The sequence below is a fragment of the Protobothrops mucrosquamatus genome, unplaced genomic scaffold (assembly GCF_001527695.2).
Source record: "Protobothrops mucrosquamatus isolate PMUCROS unplaced genomic scaffold, P.Mucros_1.0 scaffold1805, whole genome shotgun sequence".
NCBI lineage: Eukaryota > Metazoa > Chordata > Lepidosauria > Squamata > Viperidae > Protobothrops > Protobothrops mucrosquamatus.
In genome coordinates, this window is record NW_015387942.1 from 502,333 (window position 1) to 510,225 (window position 7,893).

General features: G+C 47.2%; 1 protein-coding gene across 1 annotated transcript in view; it reads left to right on the plus strand.

Annotated features, from left to right (window-relative positions):
- TRAF3IP1 (TRAF3 interacting protein 1) overlaps positions 1-7,893 on the plus strand; it is a 142,068-nt gene that overhangs the window by 120,528 nt on the left and 13,647 nt on the right. The gene's annotated exons all lie outside the window — the stretch shown is intronic.

Below are 7,893 nucleotides of genomic sequence, written 5' to 3' on the forward strand. Positions count from 1 at the left end.
CTGTTGATACATAGCAGGGAGCCAGGTATATAATCAACAAGCCCACTTGCACCCCTTGCCCCCACTTCACAAAGAGCGACTCCACGCCGTCTATCTGAGGCACAGTGGTCTCCCTTGGACAAAGGCTCTCCCTTATAATGACCGCTACCCCTCCGCCCCTACCCCGGGTCCTTGGCTGATGGAATGCCTGAAAACCTGGCGGGCAGATGTCCACCAGTGGTATTCCACCCTCTACGCCCAACCAGGTCTCAGTAATACCTGCCAGGTTTGCGCCCCCCTCTAAAATAAGATCTTGTATGAGGGGGGCCTTATTTACCACGGACCTGGCATTACATAACATCAGCCTAGCTGGTTGAGGCCTTCCAGGAATGGCGGGGGAGAAGGACAGCCTTCCTGGGAGTAACGGAAGGCAGCAGTCTGTGCACTGCTGGGCATAGCCAGACAAGGTGTCCTAGAGCAGGGCTTTTCAACTGGTGGTATGCATACCACCTGTGGTACTTTGCCACGTGGCAGGTGGCATGTGACTGCTAGCCAAGTATAGCAGGGGAGGGAATGAGCCTAAGCGAGCCAAGCCTGAGGGAGAGGCAGCTGCATGACTGTCTGGGCTTGGCAGAAGCCCCAGGAGCCGGCAGGGCTCTAGCTGATTGGCTCCAGCTGATTGGGGCTTCCAGAAGCAGCTCAGAGCTGGAAGTGAACTGAAGAAAAGGGGGGGGGAGAGAGGAGAGGCTATAAAAGAACATGGTTTGGGTGGGGGAAGGAGAAAAAAGACAATAGGAAAGGTTTAATCCCTTTAAACAAATGTAATTAGTTTTACACACACCCCTTTAATTGAGTCTGTCTATTGCTTTTAGAAAGTTTTCTTTGAAGGTAAACAGGTTTAATTTAAAGCTAAAGCTTTTCGCAATTGCCGGAGCCTTTCAGTCTAGGATTGCAACATTGTGACACGTCTGAGGCAGCTTAAAGAGAAAAAAAACAGAGTTTGTGTTTATTTTCTTGCTTTGTACTTGATTCCTGTGTCTTTAAGGGTATAGGGAAGGGATTGGGGGGGTGCAGTCTTACTACACTGTGGAAGAGGTCAGAAGGGAGAGAGGAAGAAGGGCCAACCAGCTAGCTCAGAAGTCTTAGCAACTTTAAGACCTGTGGACTTCAACTCCCAGAATTCCTCAACCAGCCACGAGCCATGAGAATTCCTCAACCAGCCATGAGGGAGTTGAAGTCCACAAGTCTTAAAAGTGCCAAGTTTGAAGGCCCTTGAATTAGCTGGTAGTGGTGCATATTAATAAACATGGATAAATTCATCATACATTTGTCAGTGCAAAGGGAAAGGGATTCAGCAAAGGAACAGCCACCGAAGAAATTAAAACTGGTACTTTTTAACTTTTTTTCTACAGTTTGTAATATTTTATTAGATTATAGAATAAAATACAAAAATTCAAAAGCAAATAGTAGGACACAGTGGGGAGGAAAAAAATGGGGGGGGAAGTGAGGGAGAGAAGGGAAAAAGAACATACTTCCTCTGTTGCAGTAGAAGGAAGCATTAACATTGAACCTCAACTTTTTACTTTTCCATAATATTATAAACTAACCATTTTTATAACAAATGAATCTAATCACAAAACCCCAAGTCTCCCCCCTTTTTTTAGTCATCAAGTTTTTGACATCTTGCTAAGCACTGGTGGTACTCAAATATTGTCATGTCCTAAAAGTGGTACAATCTGTGAAAAGGTTGAAAAGCCCTGTCCTAGAGTGTGGAAGGTTTCCATGTACCAGAGGCCCAGTTGTTCACAGTCTCCTGGCCCACAGAGGGGAGTTGCAGCAGCACTCCTGCAGTCATAAGGTATGATGCCCCACTCACTCAAACACACAGAATTGTGGTTTTGGAGAGTTTATTACTGTTCCCCAGCAATTCCCTTCATCCAGCCTCATAACTGTCCCAAATAAATCCAGCAGGCCAAGGTTAGTCCACCAAGCAACAACCAATAGTCCATAAAACAAATGGAAACTTGATCCAACAAATGTCCATCAACCAAACTTAATTCCACCAGGCTGAACTGAAATACATCTACAAGAGCTCACTAGGCAAGAGAAGTTCAGAGTCTCCAAGGCACAAAATCAAGCTAGAAGCACAAGGAACACATACCCATAAACCAAACATGTTGTTCCCAGCAATGTTTCCCAGCCTACCATGATAAATAGCTTTCCGGTGTAGCCCATCAAGATGGGCGGGGTCTTCTCCTGAGTAATCTGGCAGATCTCCACTGTTCCTGTTTATGCTCTACGTGCTCTCAGTGTCAAAGCTGCTAACATTGGATGTTCTTGCTCTGACAAAATATGCAGAGCTGTGGTATTTTTAGAGTTAACTCAGAAAACGCTGGGAGGGGAGGAGGAAGAATGTATGAGTTGCAAACGGAAGAGAACCTTTGCCCTTCAAACTAATTGGAGAACGTAAATCATGATAGCAAAATAAGGGAGGGAAATGCTAGCAAAAATAATAGCTTGGGGGGTAGAGATTTCAGATCTTAGCATCCCCTCTTCATGCCATGCCGACATTTTGTCACATGAATAAAAAGACTTTTTAGAATAAACAATGCCTGGAAGTTCTTTGAAGTGTTTCATTAGTCAGAACCATGACATCATGCTAAGATCTAAAATCCTTTTCAAACGACCTGGGGTCCTGAACTCCATCCGCGGTCTCTAGGCTTGAGAGGAGCTGGTAAAGATTCAAGGAAGGAAAATCTATCATGAAAAAAGTGAGTTTGCTTGAAGACCCAGCAGCTGTTGATAACCCAGATGAGGAAACAACAGACAGCATGCTGTGAGAAGATGAATTCTGGCATATCTCCCAGCTGGGAGCAAAGACTTCAAAAGCAGAATGGTGGAGAGCTAACAAATCGCCTGCTACTCAAGCTTTGGGTGAGTCGCTGGAAAGATTTCAAAACCCAGATGTGAAAAGCAGAAATCAATTCCTGCAGAGAGGAGCCTACAGCCCTTCCATTGCAGATAAGAAAGCCTTTCAGATCCTGTCTTCCCCTGCCAGGGACTCCAGCTCTGAAGAGAGAGGGAATCCCAGTCTGAGGCCTCTGCAGCAGTGGGGAGATTGGCACCCCCCACAGGTAGATGATCAGCAGCATCTGAGCTTGCCACAGCTAATAGAGGCCTTACAACAGCTTGGGGTGGTGCAGAAGCCAGGAGATCCGCAACTGGTGTGAGGACGACCACAGCAAGGAGATTGGTCACCGCCCCCAAACAGCAACCGCTGAGGGACTTACAGCAACAGGGGGTGTGGCCACAGCCCCTGAACATGCAACCCCTGGGCATGAACCAGCAACCAGGATGGGGTCAGCAGCAACAGCCACAGTGGGGTCCCCAACAGGCTATAATTACACCCCCTTTCAGAGCAACCTTTGATGTGGACCCAGAGAAACTGATTTTCTTCCTCAGCCAAGTAAGCTCTCATTTGAACGTCTGGGCTTATCTCTACCCAGGTGCCATGGTCGATGTGATAGCATCCAACCTAGAGGGAGAAGCATCTGAATGGCTGAACAATTTATACAATGAGCAAGCCCACGAATTGAAGAACCCCCACCTCTTCCTCCTAGGGCTGAGAGAAAGATTTGAGGACCCATCTCTTGACCTAAAGGCAAGAGAACAAATCCACAAAATAAAACAAGCCGGCAGGCCTGCCCTGGAGTACATGTGAGAATTTCGCAAGTTAGCAGGTTGAATAGAGGGGTGGCCAGAGCAATCCCTAATCCATCACTTCATAGAGGGATTAGACAATCACCTCTCTCAAGCCTGCATCTATCGATCAGCTGCAAGAATAGTACCAGGCAGCAGTGAAGCTAGACGTTCAGCTCGCCCGCTATAAGAAGCCTCCTCTACCTGAATCCGAGCAGCAACCAGAGCAACCCGAACAGCAATCACCCCCACGAAAGCCTCCAAGCACTGCAATGGCTGAGAGACCCAGGCCACCTACAGGCCCATCAATTAAGTGTTTCCAGTGTGAACAGGAGGGTCGTCGAGCAGCAAACTGTCCAGTCCTCTACCCCCGACTATAGAGCAGACTGGAACCAGCGGCGAGAAGGAAACCTGCCCAGCGGCTGATGAGAGAGAAATCCAACCGGGTCATGCAGGAACCTGTTGCCCAGATTACACCCTCCACGCAGGAGAACGCCGAGACTCTGGTTGGATCCGCCCCTCGTCTACCCTCCGTTGACAGCGATGATGAAGGAGAGAATGACCCGATGGTGAGTCAACAAATCCCGCCTTTTTCACTGGCCGCCAAACTTATAATCCCTACGTCTGGGGCACAAATGGACTTAAACATGCTAATTGATTCTGGATGCACCCGCTGCATTATTAGTCTGCCGTTTGCCATGAAAATGGGCATACGGGCAAAACAGCTTTCCAAACCTGTGAGGTTTGAGCAAGCCGATGGCTCCCTGATGGGAGGGACTGTTTCACACAATTAACTGAGCCCTTACGCCTAGAAATAGGTGCGTACTGGGAGTTTCCTAGTGGCTCCAAAAATGACTGAGACTGTGATCCTAGGGCTAGCCTGGTTGGACAAATGGAAGCCGTTTATCTGGTGGGAGAAAGGAATGAGAACTGTGAGACTACGTATAGGGCCTAAACCTGCCGCTGATTCAACCGATGTTGCGGGACACCTTAGGCCACCCAATGAGCGAGTGCACATGGCTGCCTCAGCGTCGCCAAGTGAACCACTCATCCCCAATGAATACTGGGACCTGGCGGAGGCATTTAGTGAAAAAGAATGTGATGCCCTGCCCCCTCACAGACCCAATGACTGCTCTATCGAACTGGTGCCAGGAGCCAAACTCCCACGCTCAAGAATGTATGCTATGTCCCCCCCTCGAAATGGAGGCGATGCAGCGATACGTGAACAAAAACCTAGCGAGGGGGTTCATCGAATGGGCCAAATCTACCGTGGGAGCCCCTGTGTTGTTCAAAGCGAAAAAAGATGGGTCTCTTCGTCTCTGCATAGACTATAAGGGTCTCAATGCTGTGAGTGTGGAAAATAAATACCCCCTCCCCCTCCTAAAGGACTTATTAATCCATCTGGCTAAGGGGAGTGTCTTCACTAAATTAGACCTGAGAGAGGCATATTACCGGGTGAGAATAAAGGAGGGAGATAAGTGGAAAACTGCCTTCAACTGCCCCATGGGGAGCTATCAATCCAAGGTCATGCCATTTGGACTACAGGGAGCCCCAGCCGTATTCATGCAGTTGATTAATGAGGTCCTACATGATCACTTGTACAAAGGGGTTTTGGTGTATCTTGATGACATCCTGATATACAGCACGAATATGACTGATCACATAAAGCTGGTGAGAGAAGTGTTAAAGAAACTATTGAATGCCAAGCTTTATGCTAAATTGTCAAAATGTGAATTTCACCAGACCCGATTAGATTATCTTGGCTACAGAATTTCCAACGAGGGCATTGAAATGGATCCAGCCAAGGTGAAAGCTATAATTGAATGGCAGCCCCCCAAAACTCACAAACAGCTCCAGAGCTTTCTGGGTTTTGCCAACTTTTATCGTCAATTCTTCCCCTCTTTTGCCAAGATTGCCCTACCCCTTACAGAACTACTCAAAACAGGCAAAGGAGGAGGGAAGCCATGACCGGGCCAACCACTAGCATGGACGATAGGTTGTCAAACAGCTTTTGAGAATTTAAAGAGACTATTTGCTGCTGAACCGGTCCTAAAGCACCCCTGCCTAGGGGAGCCCTTTGTGATTTAAGCCGATGCCAGTGATGTGGCAGTTGGAGCTGTATTATTGCAAAAGAACAAAAGTGGGGTCCTGCAACCCTGCGCCTACACCTCTAAGAAATTTACTGAAAGCGAGCAGAGATGGGCAATCTGGGAGAAAGAGGCCTTCGCGATTAGGTGGGCGCTGTTAAACCGGCGACACTATCTAGAAGGGAGCAAGGTGCCATTTGAAGTATGGACAGATCACAAAAATCTAGAAGCACTGAAAACTCCCCGCAAATTGTCCCCAAAGCAAGTGCGGTGGGCACAGTACTTTAACCGCTTCAACTTCACTCTAAAGTACATACCAGGAGGAAAAAACTTCCTAGCTGATGCGCTATCCTGGTTACCCCAATACAAAAGCGAACGGGAGGAGGTTAACGAGGCAATTATCCCCAATCAACAAACTGCCGCTCAACTTACGCCTCGCAGGGTCCCCAATCCTGATGACCCTGGGGTAAAGAAAATAAACCGAAAGCTCCTCACCGATCAATGGTTCTCCTCCCTAATGTGCAGGGATGGCTTGGCTTACAAAGGGGGGAAACTATATTTGCCCGAAGCCCTCCGTCTTAATGCTCTCAAACACAGCCATGATGTAAAACAGGCTGGACACTTTGGATATTTGAAAACCCTACACCTCACCCGCCGGCAATTTTGGTGGCTGGGGCTGAAACGGGATGTGGAAAACTATGTAAAAAGTTGTACTGTATGTGCCACAATGAAAAGAATCCCAGGGAAAAAGCCTGGGTTACTGAAGCCGGTGGCAGACCCTTCTCAACCCTGGGAAGAAATAGCTATGGACTTTATAGTAGACCTACCTGAAAGTAGAGGAAATACTGTCATCTGGACTGTGATAGACCTGTTCTCGAAGCAGGCTCATTTCATCGCCTGCAAAGGACTCCCATCTGCCCAACGACTGACCAAATTGTTCCTGAAACATATCTACTGGCTGCATGGCACCCCTAAGTGAATAATTTCGGACAGGGGGATGCAGTTCACAGCGAAGTTTTGGAAGAGCTTTCTTAAATTAATTGGATCATCTCAAGGTTTATCATCTGCTTTTCATCCTGCCACCAATGGGGCTGCAGAATCCGCTAACAAAATGGTGGAGCAATATCTTAGATGCTACGTTTCTTACCAACAGACGAACTGGACTGACCTCCTCCCTTTTGTGGAGGTGGCGTACAATAATTCTGTGCACAGCAGCACCGGTTACACGCCTTTCAGAGTGGCCACAGGAAAAGAGTTCAGCTCAATACCTGAATACCCTCAGGTGCCCTCCGCTTCCCAGACACTTGACCAATGGGTGAGGGGGTGGGAAGAAGTTTGGAGAAACACAAAAACTGCTTTAAAAAAGACTTTTGAAACCTATAAAAAGCAGGCTGATAGAAAGAGGACTCCCCAAAGAACATTCCAAGTTGGGGAAAAGGTTTATCTGTCAACTAAATATTTACGCCTCAAATTGCCCAGCAAGAAATTGGGACCAAAATTCTTGGGGCCTTTCCCCATAGTAAGGATTATCAATCCAGTCACAGTAGAACTAAAACTCCCTAGACATTTAGGGAGAATTCACCCAGTCTTCCATTGCAGCTTGTTGAAACCTTATTGGGGCTCCACTTTAAGATCTCCCCCTAAGAAGGCACCCGGGCCCCTCATAGTTGCGGGACAGACCCACTATGAAGTGAAATGTATTCTTGACTCTAGAATTTTTAAAGGAAAATTGCAGTACCTAGTACAATGGAAGGGATACCCGTTGTGTGAAGCCACCTGGGTGAAATCCAGTGAGGTGAAAGTTGACAGACTCATCAAAAGGTTTCATTCGAAATACCCTAACAAACCAAAAAATAGCCCCTAACATATGCTTTTGTTTACATTCCAGGATCTGTTTTTTTAAAGGGGGGGGCGGATGTCAAAGCTGCTAACTGTTCTATCCCAGCCTATTGCCATCCTTGTTAGAGGCACAAGGACCAAACCCCTGCTGATACAATAGGCTGGAGACTTTAAAACAAAACAAAATCCCTTTTATTTGGGTGACAAACCTGTCAATAAGTCCAAAACACAAACAGCAAAACTCAAGTCCAAAGGAAGGAAATAGTCCACAGGAACACGTTGCAAACAA